Here is a 19,829-nt window from a genome sequence, read left to right as displayed (position 1 = left end):
TTTTGTAAAAATGAAAGATTTGGGAGTATAATAAAGATGTTCAGCCCTAGCTGGTTTGGCTCAGTGGCTAGAGCATTGGCCCGTGGACTGAAGGGTCCTAGGTTCGATTTCGATGAAGGGCACATGCCCGGGTTGTAGGCTCAATCCCCAGAAGGGGGTCTGTAGGAGTCAGCCAATCCATGATTCTCTCTCATCATTGATGTTTTAATCTATTGCTCCCTCTCCCTTCCTCTCTGAAATACACACACACACACACACACACACACACACACTGAGTGGCCAGATTATTATGATCTCTGAATGCATAATAATCTGTCCACTCAGTGTGTGTGTGTGTGTGTGTGTGTGTGTGTGTGTGTGTATGTTAGAGGCCCGGTGCATGCATGGGTGGGGTCTGTCCAGCCTGGCCAGGAGGAGGGGACATGGGCGATTGGCTGGCCTGCCTGCTGGTTGAACTCCTAGTTGAGGGGACAATTTGCATATTAGCCTTTTATTATATAGGATATACACTGAGTAGCCAGATTATTATGCATTCAGAAATCATAATAATCTGGCCACTCAATGTGTATATATGTCCTATATAATAAAGAGGTAATATGCAAATTGACCATCACTCCAACACACAAGATGGCCGCCCCCATGTGGTCAAAGATGGCCACCCCCATGTGGACACAAAGATGGCTGCCACAAGATGGCCGGCAGGGGAGGATAGTTGGGGGGGTACCAGGCCTGCAGGGGAGGGCAGTTGGGGGGAACCAGGCCTGCAGGGGAGGGCAGTTGGGGGGGACCAGGCCTGCAGGGGAGGGCAGTTGCGGGGGACCAGGCCTGCAGGGGAGGACAGTTAGGGGTGACCAGGCTGGCAGGGAAGGGCAGTTAGGGGCAATTGGGCCGGCAGGGGAGCAATTAGGCATCAATCAGGCTGGCAGGGGAGTGATTAGGGGGTGATCAGGCTGGCAGGCAGAAGCGGTTAGGGGCAATCAGGCAGGCAGGCAGGCGAGCGGTTGGGAGCCAGCTGTCCTGGATTGTGAGAAGGATGTCCGACTGCCCATTTAGGCCCAATTCCAGGGCCTAAACAGGCAGTTGGACATCCCTCGAGGGGTCCCAGATTGGAGAGGGTGCAGGCTGGGCTGAGGGGCACCCCTCTTCCCCCCATGCACGAATTTCGTGCACCGGGCCTCCAGTGTGTGTGTGTGTGTGTGTGTGTGGATATATATATATATATATATATATATATATATATATATATATCCACACACACACACACATATATACTGTATATTTTATATACTGTATATATATACTGTATATTTTAAGATGTTCAAAGTGGGCGTCTGTAAGTATGGACTTGTTCTCTGGGATTCATTTATGCTCTTTAGTTTTTGAAATATGTTTTTATTTCAAGAATAATATTTAATAACTGAGGCTTGTTGCACAGATTTGTGCACCGGTGGGGTCCCTTGGCCTGGCCTGCAGAGATGGGGCCAAAACCAGCTCTCTGACATCCCCCGAGGGGTCCCAGATTGTGAGAGGGTGCAGGTGCACGATTGGGGCTGGGGAGGGGCCACGGGAGGGCTCCAGGGCGTGTCTGGCCCATCATGCCCAGTCCCGATCAGACAGACCCCAGCAGCAAGCTACCTCTCAGTCGGAGAGTCTGCCCCCTGGTGGTCAGTGCGCATCATAGTGACTGGTTGAACGGTCAAACAGTCGGACACTTAGCATATTAGGCTTTTATTATATAAGATTCATTTCACTATATTCTGGGTCATCTACAACAGTATTTTTCAAACTGTGGGTCATGACGCCCTAGTGGACTATCACCCATTAAATAAAAGTGAGTGGAATGGAAAACATGAGAATGCGTAGCTAGTAGTAAGAGTTAAGTGTTGTCTTATTAAAATGTTTGCTTTTGTTTTGTCTATGTGTGTATGAGTATGGGTCATGATGTGAAATGTATTTTTTAAAATATATTTTTGTTGATTTCAGAGAGGAAGGGAGAGGGAGAGAGAGAGAAACATCAATGATGAGAGAGAATCATTGATTGGCTGCCTCCTTGCACACCACACACTGGGTATGGAGCTCGCAACCCATCATGTGCCCTGACTGGGAATCAAACCATGACCTCTTGGTTCATAGGTCAATGCTCAACCACTGAGCCACGTTGGCCAGGCTGAAATGTATTTATTATTATTATTATTATTATTCTCAGAAGTCAAGAGTTTTAAAGCCATTAATCCCTAGGTCAGTAGTTCTCAACCTTTACTGCAAACTGGAATCACCCAGTGGGCTTTGAAAAACAGGGCTGCAAAGGTCCCACCCCCAGACATTTGCTGTGGTTGATCTGAGTGTGGCCTGGGCCACATAAAACTTCTCAGGTGTGCAGTCAGGGGTGAGAGCCTCTGAAGAGGTGAGCCTGGTAGCCAAGTTCTGCCAGGGAATTTCAGTGCCCACCTTTGGTTTGTGGTTATTTAATTTGCCTTGGGACCAAGTCATCCCACATATTGGAATTGTTGCAGGATACGAGGAAGGAGCAGAGGGGGCTGAGGACATAGACGGTGTCTTTGCCACAAGTGAAGACCAAATGCGGCCCAGTGGGGAGGAGGAATGAAAGCTGCACAGTAGTTCAGATAGAGCATTGTTGAGGGAGTATTCGGAGTCGAACAGAGATGGGAATAATCTGAATTGTGTGAGCTATTCCACCTGCCCTTCCATTCTACTCAGTGAGTGAATGCCCCAGAGTCCGCATGATGTGGGACACCACAGACTCCTGTTTCTAGGTGGCCTTTCCGCGGCTGCCTCTCAACACAGCAGATTAACCTTAAGGATAACTCCTGCTTTATTCACTTACGTTAGCCTTCTCCTCACAGAGGATGCAACTCCACTATATTCATTTTCAAGGAGTGACTTAGTTTCAATACAACATCATCATCTGTTAAATAATCTTGTTACTTTTTTCTTTCCTATTTGTCAGCCCTTTTTGTTAATTATTTTTAGAGAGGTGAGGAAAATATATTCTTACAATAGAAAAAAACAATGCTGTGGATTTATAAATAGTTAAATGTACAAAGTCTGTTGAATACTAAATAAAAGTACAGATCTTTTCTTTTTAATGTAAATATGTTCAAGAATCTTTCAGCAGTCTCATGGAGACATTTGAAAGGGACACAATGGGTTTTTCCTTGACATCACTATTTTTTTTTCAAAGAACATTTTATTTTTAGTTTTTACAAAACATTATTTTGTATCAGTTTCAGGTGTATAGCACAGTGGTTACATAATCATATACTTCTCACAGCGATCCCCCTGATGTTTCTAGAACCACCTGGCCCCATACATAGTTATTACATTATTATTGGCTATATTCCCTATGCTGTACTTTGCATCACCATGACTATTTTGTAACCGCGAGTTTGTACTTTTAATTCTTTCACTTTTTTCACCCAGCCCCTCAATTCCCTCCCCCTCTAACAACCAGTTCACTCGCTGTGTCTATGGCTCTGTTTCTGCTTTGTTTATTTGTTTATTTTGTTCTTTGGATTCCACATACAAGTTAAGTCATATGGTATTTGTCTTTCTCTGACTGACTTGTTTCATTTAGCAAAATATCCTCTAGGTCCATCCCATGTTGTTGCAAATAGTAAGATTTCATTCTTTTTTATGGCTGAGTAATATTCCATTGTATATATGTACCACTTCTACATTATCCAATCATCTATTGATGGGCACTTGGGTTGCTTCCATATCTGGCTATTATAAACAGTGCTGCAGTGAACACAGGGGTACATATATTCTTTTGAATTAATGTGTTGGGTTCCTTCAGATATATGTACCCAGAGGTGAAATTGCTGGGTCATAAGGCAGTTCCACTTTTAATTTTTGGAGGATCCGCCTTAATGTTTTCCACAGTGGCTGTACCAGTCTGCATTCCCACCAACAGTGCATGAAGGTTCCTGTTTCTCCACATCCTCGCCAACACTTGTTGTTTATGGATTTATTGATGACAGCCATTCTGACAGGTGTGAGGTGATATCTCATTGTGGTTTTAATTTGCATTTCTCTGGCAATGAGTGAAGTTGCGCATCTTTTCATATGTCTGTTGGCTACTGTATGTCCTCTTTGGAGAAGTGTCTGTTCAGGTCCTCTGCCCATTTTCTAATTGGATTGTTTATTTTTTGATGTTGAGTAGTATGAGTGCATTACAAATTTTGAATATTAACTCTTTTTAGATGTGCCATTGATGAATATTTTCTCCCTCTCAGTAGGTTGTCTTTTTGTTTAGTTGATGGCTTCCTTTGCTGTACAAATTGTTTTTAGTTTGTTTCACTCCCATTTGTTTATTTTTTCTTTTGTTTCCCTTGTCCAAGAAGCTATATCAGAAAAAATAATATTGTGAAGAGAAATATCAGAGATTTTACTGCCTATGTTTTCTTGTAGGAGTCCTACATTTAAGTCTTTAATCCATTTTGAGTTTATTCTTGTATATGGTATAAGAAGGTGGTCTAGTTTCATTTTTGGCATGTATCTGTCCAAGTTTTCCAACACCAGATATTGAATAGACTGTCTTTACATCATTGTATATTCTCTTGCCTCCGTTGTCAAATATTAATTGACCATATAGGTGTGGGTTTATTTCTAGGCTCTCTATTCTGTTCCATTGATCTGTATGTCTGTTTTAATGCCCGTGCCATGCTGTTTTGATGATTATGGCCTTGTAGTATAGTTTGATATCAGGTAGTGTGAAACCAACTTTGTTCTTCTTTCTCAATGTTGCTGAACCTATTCGGGGTTTTTGGTGGTTCCATATACATTTTTGGATTACTTGTTCTGGTTCTGTGAAATACGCCATTGGTATCTTGATGGAATTCCACTGAATCTATAGGTTGCTTTGGCTAGTAGGGCCATTTGCATGAGGTAGGTTCTCAGTGAGTCTCCCGGTAGGGGCGAGTGTTGTTCACCAAACTGATACAGGTTCAACCTGCACCAGTGCTGGGACTGAAGCCGCTCAGCAAAATTCTCCGAGTACACAAAGGCCAGCTGCCACTTGCAGGGTGTCCTCAGACCTTTGTGGTGTGGCAGGGTCTCAGGGAGTCATCGGGATGAGGGCATCAGCGCTCATCAGGTCCAAACAGACCAAAAATGGGCCGTGTAAGGGAGGACGCCGCACAGGAACTGGATGGACGTGCAAGGGAAAAAACGGCTTCTGCCCTAGAGACACACAACTCAGCCTCTCACTGATCTGCTGGGACCTCCTGATAGCCTTCAAGGAGAGTCTTTCCCAAGGGCCCAAGCTGACCACAGCCCGCTGACTCCTCTGCTGTGCAAGCACACGTCAGGGCCCCAGGGGGCAGAGTCAGGAGTATGGGGCTAGTGAATCTCTCCGGAAACAGAGGCCCTCGGGGCATAAGGGGAGTGGCCCCCACCTTAGAGCCACATAATGCAGTCTGTGACAACCCCTGAGTTCACCCTCCAAGCTCCTCCAAGAAAGTCTTCACCAGGGACCCAAGCAGCTGATTCCTGGGCAGGGTGAGCTCCGTAGGGCGGGGCATGGGGAGTAGACAGGGAGTTGAGAGGGTGGGGTTATTGCATTTCTCCAGGATGTTGCAGTATGGGAGGGAGTCCTGGGTCCAGTCTGTGGGCAGTGTGGGATTGGGACTCAGCACAGGCACCGTGGCAGCTTTCTCTTCTCCTCTCTCCTCGGAGCCACACAACACAGTCCTTCCCACAACTCCAGTCCACTTCAAACCACCAGCCCCCTGCTGGAGCCCAGGGTGACTGGCCAGGAATGAGATTTTGTGCGCTGCCCCCTTTAAGAGGGCACCTGGGTTTCTAGTGGATTCTAGTCTCCACCTGGTGGACAGAATCCTGGCTGATTTTGTTTGTTTGTTTTTTTGTTAATCCTCACCCTAGGATGTATTTTTCCCCCCGTTGATTTTTAGAGAGAGTAGAAGGAAGGGGGAGAGACAGAGAGAAACCTCCATGTGAGAGAGACAGATAGATTGGTTGCGTCCATTGGATGGGGCCGGGATCCAGCCTGCAGCCAAGGTAAGTGCCCTTGACCGGAATGGAACCTGGAACCCTTCAGTCCCAGGGCCGACGCTCTGTCCACTGAGCCAAACCAGCTAGGGCTCCCCGCTGATTTTTATAGCCAGATATTAGTGGACTACTCTTCCTGGCTCTGGTGCTCTGGGTGTTGAGACCCCTCACTCCTCAGGGGAGACCCGTAAGGCGAGATATTTCTTTGGTTTTTTAATGGCCACGTATGTGTGCGGGGCCAGCTTTTATCACGTCTCTGCCCTTCTTACCGCCTGGATGTGCTTCTTTGGAAAATCCTAGTGTATAAGACTCTGTTCAGCTAGTTTTCAGTGGTTATTCAGGTTGATTGTTCTACAGTTTAGTTTTACTTCCAGTTTGGACCTGGGAGGAGGTGAGTGTAACTTCCAAATACTCCGCCACCATCTTGGACCCCTCTTGTTACTTGTCATTGTAGTGTTTACATTTTTGTTCTTAGTTAATTTATAAATTTGCTTGGTATCATTGTACAGGTTCATGAGAATAAGATATTTAGTTATTTTATTTGTGGATGTGTATTTAATAGGATAATGTAAACAATGTAATGGAGGAAGCACTACAATTTTTATACCTTAGGAGGAGAGCCTTCCTTTGCTCCTGGCTTCATTTGCTCTGCGCGACTGCGGCTCATCCTGAGTCCAGAGAGCAAAGATGAGAAGACGTTGTGAAGTAAATGGAACTTAAAGTTTATTGGGATCATTTTTAGTATTCCTATCTACATGTGAAGTAGAAATTCAGGGGGAAATCTGAATTAAGAAGACAGCAGGATTTAAATTATTACCAAAAAAAAAAAAAAAGGTGATGATGATGATGATGATGATGATGACGACGACAGTGACTGATGTTGGTGATTTATTGAGCATTTAGTAAGTACCCTGTAGTGGGACTATGCTTTCTATGGATTATTTTATTTGATCCTTAGAATAACCCTTTGAGGTAGGTGCTGTTACAGTCATCCTACTTAATATATAGGGAATCCAAGTGAGTAAAAATTAAGTACTTTTTCTGAAATTCTCAACTGGGATTCAAGCCCAAGTATGTTGCCTCTGGGCCTGAGAGCTAATCTCAATTACAGAGGGGCAGGGAGGATATTCTAGGCCAGAAATTTATATCTAGAGGATGAAGGAAGGGATGGAATGTGTGTAACACCAGCCAGGGAGGAAAGCAAGGGAGGAAGTCAGAGTGCAGTTATATGGCCTGATGGAGGAGTTGAGATTGTGAAATATTAATCAGGGTTTTTTTTAAAATGAGATCATCATCTTATCCTGATGTAGGGATGTGTGATAAGACACCCTGAGAATGAAACAAACAAGGTGCAGGATGACACACATTAAATATTTCTTTAGAAAAGAACCACACCCATTGAGGGAGAGATATTGAATATTTGAATGCACAGATCTGTGAAGATATAATCCCACGTTATAACAGTGCTCACCTCTGACAAGGATCCTGGTATTAGTGATGATCATCAAAGGAACTTCAGCTTTGATTTGATACTTGTGCTTGGTTTTCTGCTTGTTTGCAAGTTAGATGACTGCATTTATGTACTGGATTTTGAAAAGGCATGGAATTGATGCAAAAATAATGAAATAGGGGATCTTTTAGAATTTAATATTCAGGTTATTTCTATCTCTAAATCTTAGATTAGAAGATTGCAGGGCTGTTTAAATTTGTATGACCTAATTTGATGCAAGGGGTAAAGGGATACACAAATTGTCACTTAATTGATTGAAAATACGAATTGACTGACTAATCATTGCTGATTAGTACCTTTCTTTTTTTTTAAGTGGGAGACTATTTGGAGTTTTAGAAATCTGAGTATTGGCATAGGGATTTAGAGAACATTCTGGTAAAGAAGGTCCCTCTTCAGTCAGCTGGCCCAGAGGTCGGGATGGGGGATCAGAATAGGATGGAAAGCCATTCACTGCGCTCCTGTTCCAGGGCCAAGTGAAGAGGCAAGTCCTCTGTGTGGTGTTCATAGTATTTTTTTTTAATGCATAAGAAACTCTAAATAATTGATTCTTTGTGTTGTAGATGGACACAAGAGATCCAGACTTCTGAACTTCTACTGGAAAAGATAAAATGTGCAAGTCCTTTACGATGTTGGGGAGGTTGGAGCTGGACTAAATTGGGAGACGAGAAGGAATGCTGCTGTGAAGGGTATGTAACAAATTATAAAACCCAGTGTGTGCCAACCAACAATTGCTTTTCATTGCCAAGTGCTTCAGCAGGATGGGAATATTGTGTGCTCTAGCTTGGTTGTGTTGGTGTGGGTGTAACTCCCCCCGTCAGAGGGCCGGATGTGTGTACCTGTTTCCAGGTTATCTGAAGGATTCAGTTCATAATGCATTGACCACAGGGCCACGCCAAGATCAGGAGAGCTCGGGAGCCCCAAGAACATAAAATATAACTGCTCACATGTACGGAGCACTATGTGCCTGGCACCACTCTAAGCACTTTAATGGATTAATTCATTGAACTATCACAATAGCACCATGAAATAGGCACTGCTGTTGCCCACATCCTAGATGGGGGGATACCAGGGGGGCACGAGCAACCTGGTCAGTTACTGAGAGAGGACAGTCATGATGGTGGGGCCCCAACCCAACGTAAAAGCCTTACTCCGCTTTCTCCCTTTCTCATATATTTCCTGTTTACCATTTCTCTCGTCCCCAATTCTCATCTATTTTTTTTTTCATATAATCAAAGATCTCCACATTGAAAGAGAATTAGCATGAAAGGGATATCAATATAGGTCACTAGGACAGATCATATTTTTCAAAAATGGCCACAGAATTATTGCTGCTCTTCCAGAACCTTCTCACACCCCCTCAAGCCAGGAAGTTTACTTTTTCTTCTCTTGGTGGAATCTGTGTGGGATTCAGTGACTGCCTTGACAGAGAGAATGGGCAGGAGTGACCTTAGTATCTTCAAAGTGGAGATCAGCATAGGTGACATGGTGTCCACCTGGCTCTCTCATTCTCTTGGGCCACTTGCCTTTGAGACCAGCTACCATGATGTGAGGAAGCCCAGGCTCCATAGAAAGGCCATGGGGAGATATTCCAGCCGGCAACCCCACCTAAACACCACTGACCTGTGAGTGCAGCTTTGGAAGGCTCCAGCCCCAGCCTTGGAGCTGCTCCCATTGAAGCTGAGTAGAGCTGGGACAAACTGGCCTTGATGAATCATCCTGCTGAGCCCTGCCTCCACAGCAGATTCAGGAGCAAAATAAACATTGTCATTGTTTTGAGTGATCTCATTGAGACCCGATACAGCACCACCTAAGGTAGATGTCATACACTCATTTACAAATAAGATGAAGTGACTTACCCAAGGCCACACAATGAGATGGGATTTGAACTTAGGGCTCCCTGACGCCAAACTTGTGAGCTCCACCCCTGCCCCAACTGCTCCCTCCTTCTGGACCAGGAGCTGGGGACTTTCCTGCCCTTCAGACATAACTGTTCTTAGAGAAAGCAAACCCATTTGGGGACAAGAGAGTAACTTTGGAGAAATAACTTTGCATAGTGTGTTGGGAGTCTGTTTCCTTACTTTGAACCCTAGATCAATGTTGTTGGTATTGGTTTAAACATGCTATTCTCTCAGGAAGCCATCTGCCCTCTCTCCATGAGTTTAGATTCTGTGGTTTCTGCTTGGGTTACATGAGATTTTTTTTTTTCATATCATGTAAAGTAATAATCATTTGTGAATTGAATGTTTCTATATCATCAATGTTTCTATTTTTTGTTTGACTTCAGGCTCCTTGAGGTCAGGGCTTGGCCTATGTCTCATGTCCCTCATTTCTTATAGCACAAACTCCAACCTGTGGTAGACAGTGAATAAATGCCAGTTAAGTAAATACCAAAGAGCATTGTAAGTGATTTTTTTTTTTTTTTTTGAGGATGATGATGATAAGAAGTGCAAAATTCTGGGCATGAGACTTACCTTGGTGCTACAGGTTTGTCTTTGGAGGCCAGAGGTTTCTTCTTCACTTCCTCTATCTTTCCTGTTAGATAAAACATCTTTGTGTGTGACTTTTATAAATAAGTAACTTCAATAAAATGCAACAGTAAACTAAACAATACCAGGAACTGGCAGGGCTCTGAGACACCACTTTTCACTAGGTTGTTATCCAAGTGGAAAATATTTTCAGATGTGAAATTGGAGAATGGACTTTGATATGAATGTTAAAATATGGCATATGTAACTTCTGCATACATTCTGGTCAGCCTTTGCCATAGGACTGGTGGCACTTGTCTTTCACCTTGTATTTATGTATGTGTGTGCCTGTCATGGCAGCTGCTTGAGAACTCTGAACAACTCTTTACATTGTCTAGAATGTCCAGTACTTTCCCTATGCTTAGTAGGTATAAGGCTCCAATAATGGCTACAGCAGCAAGGACTAGAATATGAGGATTTTTTTTTTAAATTGAGAAGGATAAAAAATTGCAGGCAAACTGTTAGATAAGTATAATTCCTTAATTATATTTTTATTGCCTAATCTACCAGTTAGCTTTTGCTGCCTAACAAACCACTCCAAACCTTAGTAGCTTCAAATAATAAGCCATTTATTTCGTTCATGATTCTGTAGGTGGGCAGTTCGGACTGGGCTCAGCCGGTCTAGCTAGGTCAGCTGGGCTGCCTGTCGAGTCTTCAGTCAGCTTCCAGGTTGACTGGGAGCTGACTGGTCGAGGATGGCCTCAGTGGGATGGCTCCCTACCTCTACGTGTCTCTCATCCGTCAGCAGGTTAGTCAGGGCCCCAGCAAAGTGAACATGCATGGCTTCCTGAGGCTTAAGCTTGAGAATAACACAAGGCCACTTCTGCCACATTCTGTTGGCCCAAAGCAGGTCACAGGCCAGTCCAGATTCGAGATGAGAAATGGACTCCTCTCTATTGATATAGACTAATCTCTCTGAGAAGGAGGCCTTGATGGGGAGAGTTGCAAAGCCATCTTGCAAAGAGCAGGCATTCAGGGAGGGTGGAGAACTGTGGCCATCTCTGCAACCTACAACACCAAGTGAAATGCAAACGTGTGCTGAGGGAACTAACATTACAATGGAGACTGTGGAAAGGAAACCATTTGCATGATTTATAACAAGAGAAAACGAACTGGATTGAGAAAAGAGAACAAGACACTGAGATGGACACAGAGTAGAGAAGTGATGAGGCCCGCCAGAGGCCAGATTTGAGCGCCCTAGTTCACAGTACCCCAAGGAGTGTTCTGATAGTGTCTGAGCAAGCCTAGTCCTCTGCCCATCAGACCCAAGCGTCACTGGTGTTGGGGTTCTTGGGTCCCACAAGATGGAAATTGAGAGAAAACCCAGAGAAACTTCCAGACAGATTTTATTAAGCTTATGCTTGAGCACAAGGGAGGCAGCACAGAGGAAAGGAAGGTCCTCCAAACTCAGGGGCTGGGTTTGCTTGGCTACTTTTATAAGCTGGGGACAAGGTGGGCTTGTGTGGGAAAGCAGGCTTGTGAAAAAGGTGGTCTTGCAAGGGGTTCTGGAGTGGAACTTTCCATGTCAGGATGGGGTTATTTCCTCCTCTGTCCAGTTGCTTGGCAACTACCTTTGTGCCTGTGGGCTGTGGGGGCAAGATGGCCATGTCGCTCGTTACCACCACCCCAGGAAGGTCATGTATCCACCAAATCTTGACCAACTGTACATGCGGAAAGGTGGTTTCGACATCTTCTAGAAAGTGGTTAGAGCCCGGCTGGCGTGGCTCAGTGGTTGAGTGTCGACCTATGAACCAGGAGGTCATGGTTCGATTCCCAGTCAGGGCACATGCTTGGGTTGTGGGCTCCATCCCTAGTATAGGGCATACAGGAGGCAGCCAATCAGTGATTTTCTTCCATCATTGATGTTTCTCTCTCCCTTTTTCTCTCTCTCTCTCTCTGTCTCTCTCTCTCTCTTTCCGCCCCCTCTTCCTCTCTGAAATCAATAAAATATGTTTTATAAAAAGAAAAAAAGTGATTAGAAGGTAGATAAAACGTTTTTCCTCGGGAGTGGAGGGGAGCTACATTCTGTGGTTGGCTTATTGGTGTCCCTATGCCGTCTCACAAGTCCTCCGTCACTGCTAAGCCCATTGGAAATATTACTCACTCAGGCAGTTCCTCTGGAAACCCCTCCCATGCTTAGTCACCTGCACCAAGGAGCACACCCCCACCGGCTTCTTCCCCTGGATGCCCCTCCTTTACCTCCTCTGTCATAGGTGTCTCCTCCCTCCATGCAACACAACTTCCCTAACCAAATATAATCGATGGAGAATGCTTCGCTTTGCTTTTGTTCTCCCTGTTCACTGTTCAGTTAGGGGTCGGTGCTGCCATCAGCTGACTGAGATTTTAAATTGGTTTCGAGAAGATGGAATTCACTCCTTTTCTCCTCATTCTCTCTTTTTCTCCATCCACTCCGTTCTTTCCAACACCAGCAGGTGCAGCTTAGAAGTCTGGTCATTGTAAGGAGAAGCAAGTCTTGCTTGAAAGCAGCAGCATTTATCGAAAGCTTGCTATTAAGTTGGGTCCTGTCTTAAGCACGTTACATGTTCTTTCCTCACAACAGCACTGTTTTTGTCCCCATTTTATAGATGAGAAAACTGAGGCACGGAGAGGTGAAGTCATCTGTGTGTCACAGCACCTAGCACATTGAAATGCTTGATGAATGTTCATTATTTGTAAAAATGAGCTGTGTCTTCGTTTGGGTCAAGAATTAGGGTGCAGGTATTTGTATGGGCAGTGATTCCCGGAAGCACAGTGAGGAATTGAGGGATGGGATCGTGAAGGGAGGAGACAGGCCATACAGGTTGTGACAGTGAGCAGGTGACCACTGTGGGCGATTGGGGTCAATCTTACTGGGGTCCATGACATCCTGGACTTGTCCCACTAAGGGACACAGAAGACCCAAGCATTACTGGTGTATTCCAAGCATAGGATACATCCTGGACCTGACCCACTATGGGACACAGACGTTGGGGTATTTATAGAGAAATCATGGGGACCTTTTAAAAGTAATTGTGAATTTCATAATTGTGTCCTGCATGTTGCTACCCATTTGTCCAGGGAAGGAAAGTGGAAAAACCTGTTGTTCATTATTCCCTTGGCTTACTGCACTTCCCATTTGTTTTCTGCATCAGTTCTTTTCTTTTTAAAATATATTTTTATTGATTTCAGAGAGGAAGGGAGAAGGAGAGAGGGATAGAAACATCTCTCTCTCATGATGAAAAAGAACCATTGATTGGCTGCCTCCTGCATGCCCCACTGGGGATCGAGCTGGCAACCCGGGCATGTGCCCTTGACCGGATTCGAACCTGGGGCCCTTCAGTCCGCAGGCCAATGCTCTATCCAATGAGCCAAACCAGCTAGGCCTTTGCATCAGTTCTTGCTGTGCAACACACCACCCGAAAGTCAGTGGGCACATTCATAATAAGCATTTATTTAGCTCACCAACTAAAAATTGGCTGGGGTTTGGCTGATCTGGGTTGGGCTAATGTACGTGGGGGGCTGGCTGATCCAGGCTGGACTTAGCTGGGTGACTCTGCTTCCTGCACAGGCCCAGCGAGACTTGGATTCTCACCAAGCTCTAGGTTCAGGCCTGGGGACTGAAGGGCCCCGGGAACATCCACCTGAGAACATTCTAAGTCCAGCTGTGGGCTGAGGCTACCCGAGGGAAGCTCTTATGACCATGACAGAAGCACAGGATGCAGATGGAAACCTGAGAAGCTTCCTAACTGGCACTTTTGCGTTATTGCATTGACCAAAGCAAGTCACATGGCCAAAACCAAGCCAAGAGGCAAAGAGGTATATTCTGTCTTCACCGGGGAAGTTCCTGTTGTTGGCCTTGGCTTCAGTTCAAAAAGGCCCTCTGCGTGCTTCCTCTGCCTTCTGCCAAGTTGGGTGAATAAAACGTGAAATGTAGAAATCTTTATCAATGCCAGTTTTAGTCACCACTTTGGGCATAATTCCAATTCCTTGATATTCTAGGTGGTTATTAATGGGAGAGGACCTGGTTATTAAAAGATGCACACCACTTTGTTAGTTCAGACCTCAGCTGGGATTGTTGCCTTATCGCGTCCCATAGCTTCGATCACCGTGGACTCATGAGGTGTGTGGAGTTGTTGAGCTTGTTCCTCCCACAAGGACAACTTGTTACCACCTTGGCAGCTGCCTACATTGGGTAGACGTGGCACCTGCGCATACCAGTTGCTCATGCCCGTCAGAATGAAATAGGAGCAGCAAGTGGGATGAATAAATTGTCAGTTGCGTTGATGTGTTTATTTTCCTACATTTTAGGAGAAAGATCTGAATTCTGTAAAAATGTCATTTCTTGCTTCTCTCAGTACCTTGGCTCTCTTGTCTGGCACGAATACAATTCAGCTGGAAGGAGAAGAGGCAAAAGCTTTTATGTTGGTTGGAATTTGCAGCCATAAATTTACAGGACTTTTCCAAGTTAGCATGGAAAAGACTTGCAGTTTTTATGCTTTGGGTGAGTTATAAGTCATAAAGCATATGCTGAGGGTGGCTTGACCGTTGTGTTCTAAGTCCTGTGGTCTGTGGAAGAAACCTAAGCCTCGAATAATTAAATATTTTTCCAAACACTTGTAAGTTATTTATACTGTGTCCATGCATTGGCCAAGCAAGCAAGCGAACACAGACCTTGATGCTAGCATCTTAGCAATGGCACCTTATATGTCCAAGTGGAGCAGGGGTGGGGAACATCTGGTCCGTGGGCCATATAAGGACCACAAAATCATTTGGTCTGGCCCTGCCAAGGCGTTAGGGGTGAGTTAATTAAATGTTTGGCCAAATGTAGCAGGCTAATTTTTAAGTTGATACTTTTGTATGGCCTGTGAATGATGTTATAAATATCCAAATGGCCCTTGGCAGAAAAAAGGTTCCCCATTCCTGCGGTAGAGCATTCTAATTAACCCATTAAGGAAACCATATTCCTTATTAGTACTGTTAATTGCCTGTGGACTTAGTGGCTTGTTGCCATCTTTATAAATGCATAGGATTGAACAGGAAGTACCAGATATATGAGCCAATCAATAAGTTTTATTTCTTGGTGGCAATTAATTATGGGATCCCCTCAAAATAGACCCTGAAACAAGGACTTAGTCCCAAGTAATTTATTTGGTAGATGATTCAAGGCAAAATGGTAGGGGAATGGGGAAATGAGACAGAAAAGGAAAAGCAATTATGTGAATGAGCAGATTGCCACTGTGGCATATTGTAATTTTTTTCTGTAAGTTCAAAATTATTTCCAAAGAAAAATTTTTAAAAGTCTAGCCCCCATCACTCCCCTAACATGCCATCAGAATGACACACTAGAATTGTTTTATAATGTGGACATTTTCACCAAAAGAATTAAAGAGAATAGCGAGATCAGATTTTAAATCTTTTGCCAGAAAGAGGCATTGTCTGGTAATAACACAATTGGTCTTTATTTAATCAACACATACTTCCTTGACCACTTTTTCTTTGTGAATGGGAAACTGGGGGGAGAAATTCCCAGATGTTGGCTAAAGAAAAACATGAAAGGGCTTATATTATCTTCCTTTCTTCAGTTACTGCAGAAGTTCCTCAACTTCCTCAGCCTCTTCCCTTTGGGTATGGGCAAGAGGCAGTTGCTCTGTGTCCGCCTGACAGTGTATGCCAGACCTTGAGAGCAGAGGGATGCACAGATGTGTTCAGACACCCCCGTTGTGGCATGAGCATGGGTACGTGTGTGCTATACAACAGCCTTTCCCATTCTCACCCACTCCACATTGACCCTGATTGGGGCACAGTCCATCCATTTGTGGAGTTAACTCTCACTTCCCACCAGATCCATCCTTTTATAATGTCTCACATAATGAGTGAATCCGTATAGATGCCTATAGAGAAATTTGATGAGTTTAAACAGAAAGTAATAGACTAATTTAGCCAATAGCAAATGGAGTAAAGAACAATAAGGTGGAAAAGAAAGATGTTTCAGTCCACTTGCCCTCTCCATGACTCTGGTCAGGTTGGCTTATACTAACTGGCTTTCTTTTTTTCAAATATTTAGTGAGTACCAACTATTGAGTCTTCTTTCATTCATTCAATCTTTATGAACTCTAATATGCATCAGGCACTGTGTGAGGCTGAGGGTGTTAGTAGTATGCAAAGGTGGCAAAGTGCTTTCCCCCAAGAGGCTTCAATCACCATGGGAGAGATAAACAATAAATAATAAAGCAAACAAATATACAATACATGTCAGGTTATAATAAGGTTTATGAAATAAAAAAATAGAGGTAGAGACAGATGGGTTCATAAAAATTCTGGAAGGATGTACTATAGAGGATTAACAATGGACCTATAGTTTTTAAATTATTTATTTATTTATTTTAGTAATCTAGTTCTTATACTTCTATAACAAACTTGTATTGCTTTTGCAGTAAAAAAAAAAAAAAAAGGTATTCTTAATTTACCAAAACCATTAGATTTGAATGTCCACATACTTATATCATAATTTTATAACCAAAAATATTGAAAAAAATTAACTGGAAAATAATACATAGTCTTTTTACCTGGGGTTTGGTTTCTGCACATTTTAGGAATTTTGATATTTGGAAGTAAAAGATAAATAAGTTATAGAAAATTTAAAATTTTATAAAATGCCTTCCTGATGGGTAATTTGAAATGATGACGAATCTCTTCAAGTCTTGGTAAACTGTAAGAATAGAAAATGGTAGCATTAACTACAAGATCCAGAGACCAAAACATTTGAGACCAAAATGCTGCTCCTGACATTGTTTGGTTTGGTTTGGTTTGGTTCTTACCGGCAAATGGGAGTGCAAATGTGTGTCAGAGTTTACACAACAAAACATAAAGTGGAGATTTCAGTCATTTGGTTAACTCAGCCCAAGAAAATTCAGACAAAAATAAAACATTTTAAGGCCTGACCCAGGTTATTTGTCTGGGGGCTCAGCTCCCTGGAAGTATGCATATGTCTATGGTGTGTGTGTGTGTGTGTGTGTGTGTGTGTGTGTGTGTGTGATCACATTGCCTACTTCTACTTTTCTTCCCCCTGCTCTTCTCCCTCCCCAGTGCTTCCACACACCTGACTCTGCCTTTTCACTGACCTGTGCCATTTTCCAAAAGAGGTGACATTTTATTTCCTAACATCACCACTGGTTATAACAACAGCTCACAACAACTGCTGTGGTCACATCACACCCCCACCCAAGACATCCACTCGAAACCGCCCTATCCCACACTGTCAAGTCATTCAATTTCTGGTCTATACTGATTTTACAATTTAGTTGACCAATTGAGTGCTCGAATAAACCAAATTCTGCCCAAATATTAACTTCATTTTATGTTTTGTAAACTTTGTCATGTTTTCTTGTAACTAACCAATACAAATTCAACACAAATTCAAAATTTGTGTCCACGTGGATTATTAATAGGCTCTTACTTTAAGTTCTGTGGCTCTACTCATTGTTTCCAGGGATTTCCTTATTTTCAGTGATTGATTCCAGTAGATTTTAAGCTTTTTCTTTTGTTTGCTTGTTTAATTTTTACTTGCTTGGTGATTAGATTATGAGGAGCCCAACTTTCATTCCCCTGCTTTCCTAGATAACTCATTATTGAGAAATGAAATGATACTACTTGAGAGGTTTATGATGAGGCAAGAATTTTCTCTGCAGAGATAGAGTGTAGTTTAAGCAAAAGTTAAGATTTTCAAGTTTTATAGTATGCAACAACAATTTAAAATGATATCTGAAGGACTATTTGAGATTGAGTGAAAAATAATAAATTAGCTCCCTTTTTTCTTATAACAAATACCAACTTCACTGAAAATAATTCATGTCTTTTTATGTGACTACATTATGCATTATAGTGGTTCAATTTTTCCATAGACTTATTAGGCTTTATTTAGAAAATTTGCCTTTTCTTTCTTCTTTGAACTTTGGAAAAGCAGAAGCTACGCTGACACGCTCAGTGTGGTATTTGCTGATGCGTGAGAGTATGTGTATGGCTTTCATTATTAGTTGTTTATTCTCCTTCAACCTTTCTTTCAGTTAATGTGAATCACATTGTATTTTCCACTCCTGAGCACTGTGATTCATTGCCATCTACTTCCTGCAGAGCTCTCTGGGAAATGTATGAGTCATGCTGAGCAAGGCACCTTGCATGCCTATGGTCCGCTCAGCTCCAACTACTGTGTCCTCAGGAGGAGTCTGAAAGTTGCTGTAGCATCTCCTTTTGGGGAATTATTATGTCCTCTGTTTGGGGGTTTGTAAGGTTTGTTGCAGTCCATCATTCACCTTTACAACATACAGGCACATTAGATGTTAAAAAAGACAGATGTTGCATTTGCTTTAGAAGCTTTTCAGCACACTTCTGTTCTCAGTAAAATGGACATCAGAGTTAATCAGAGCCCCTTGCTAGTGGCACATGTATCATATTTGTGGCTGGGTTGAATCTTCATGTACAGGGTGTGGCAAAAGTTGGTTTACAGTTGTTCATATGAGGAACAGTACTATAATTAATAAATAATAATATAAGAATAAACTATTTGTATATTTACAACTATAAACCTACTTTTGCCCTGCCCTATATCAATGTAGTTTTGAAGAACCTGGTACAGATTCATTTGTCTCAAACATGTCTTATATCTAACCCACTTGGATTTAATTTCGGAAAATTTCAAGCCAAAAAATTATGTTTCATAGGCCAGGCTTATGAGGACATTTCTAAAGTCATACCTTAATCATATCAATTATTGTTGCTACGTTTTAACTTGATTTAGCATTACGGATTGATAGCTTGTGGCCTCTGATCCCCAGGGTGTAGATTCAATCTCACCTCCATGTGATAGCATTGACCTTCGGCTGCTACGGCTTCTGCCTCTGCAATCAGGAGAACTCTTTAATTTCTTAGTGAGTGTACAGCCTTTTCACGTTTAAGGAACTAGAGCAGTTGAAGAGCTGGGACAAATGATGGGCCAGTTAGGCTAAACAGGGTGTCAGAAGATCACATTCTCATCTGAGCCCTGGGTGGCATTGGGAGACTGTTTTTACCTTACTAGGCCTTAGGTTTCTTATGAGTCTTTTAGCATGGGGAGTTACAAACAGAAAGCAGTGCACTCCAGGTAAGGGTTGGACATGGTTGACCTACAGTCATAACTGGGTCCCCAAAACAAAAAGACTGGCAAAATATTAGATGAACAGATAGGAAGTATAACTCCTTAACCTTGGCAGTGAAGGTAATCACCAGCTCTGTCTCACTGAGACAACGGAGCTCTTATCTGAATATTTCTTATCTGAATATTTCTGCTCTTGCCTCTCTTGTTGATGTCTGGAAGCTCTAGGGAATACAGAACATAGTAACCCTTCTATCCTATCTAATAAAAGGGTAATATGCAAATTAACCATCACTCAGTCACAAAGATGGCGGCACCCATAGCCACAAGATGGCAGGGCCCAGTTCCCTCATCCCCGCCAGAGTCCCCCAGTCCGGGGGCGGGGGGGGGGCGCTGAGAGCGGGCTGCGTGAGCAGCCTGGTGGAATGCTTGCTTTATCGCCGTGGCAACGAGGTAAGTGTTCCACCCTGGCCGCGGAGGGCCTCTGTGCAGCAGGCGCGGAGCGGCCGGGGCCTCTGGGGGACAGGGGTTCGGCCCACTTGCCTCCGCAGCTGAGCGTAAGTCTGGAGAGGAGACAGCAGGCCTGCCTTCCACGGAAGCAGTGTGGCTCCCTCCTGCCTTCCACGGAATCGGCGCAGTTCCCACCAGTTCCCACGGA

At 43.5% G+C, this 19,829-nt stretch overlaps 1 protein-coding gene across 4 annotated transcripts in view; it reads left to right on the top strand.

Moving 5' to 3' along the window:
- Positions 1 to 19,829, top strand: part of RIN2 (Ras and Rab interactor 2) — a 207,329-nt gene that overhangs the window by 31,241 nt on the left and 156,259 nt on the right. For all 4 annotated transcript variants that reach the window (XM_079783496.1, XM_079783504.1, XM_079783501.1 and 1 more), the window contains exon 2: positions 8,101 to 8,226. The gene's annotated coding sequence lies outside the window, so the exon portion shown is untranslated. The remainder of the gene's footprint in view (positions 1 to 8,100; positions 8,227 to 19,829) is intronic.

The sequence above is a fragment of the Cnephaeus nilssonii genome, assembly GCF_951640355.1.
Source record: "Cnephaeus nilssonii genome assembly, chromosome: 11".
In the NCBI taxonomy this organism is placed as follows: domain Eukaryota; kingdom Metazoa; phylum Chordata; class Mammalia; order Chiroptera; family Vespertilionidae; genus Cnephaeus; species Cnephaeus nilssonii.
Note: the sequence above shows the minus strand (reverse complement) of the source record. Positions and strands in the feature narration are given on the sequence as shown.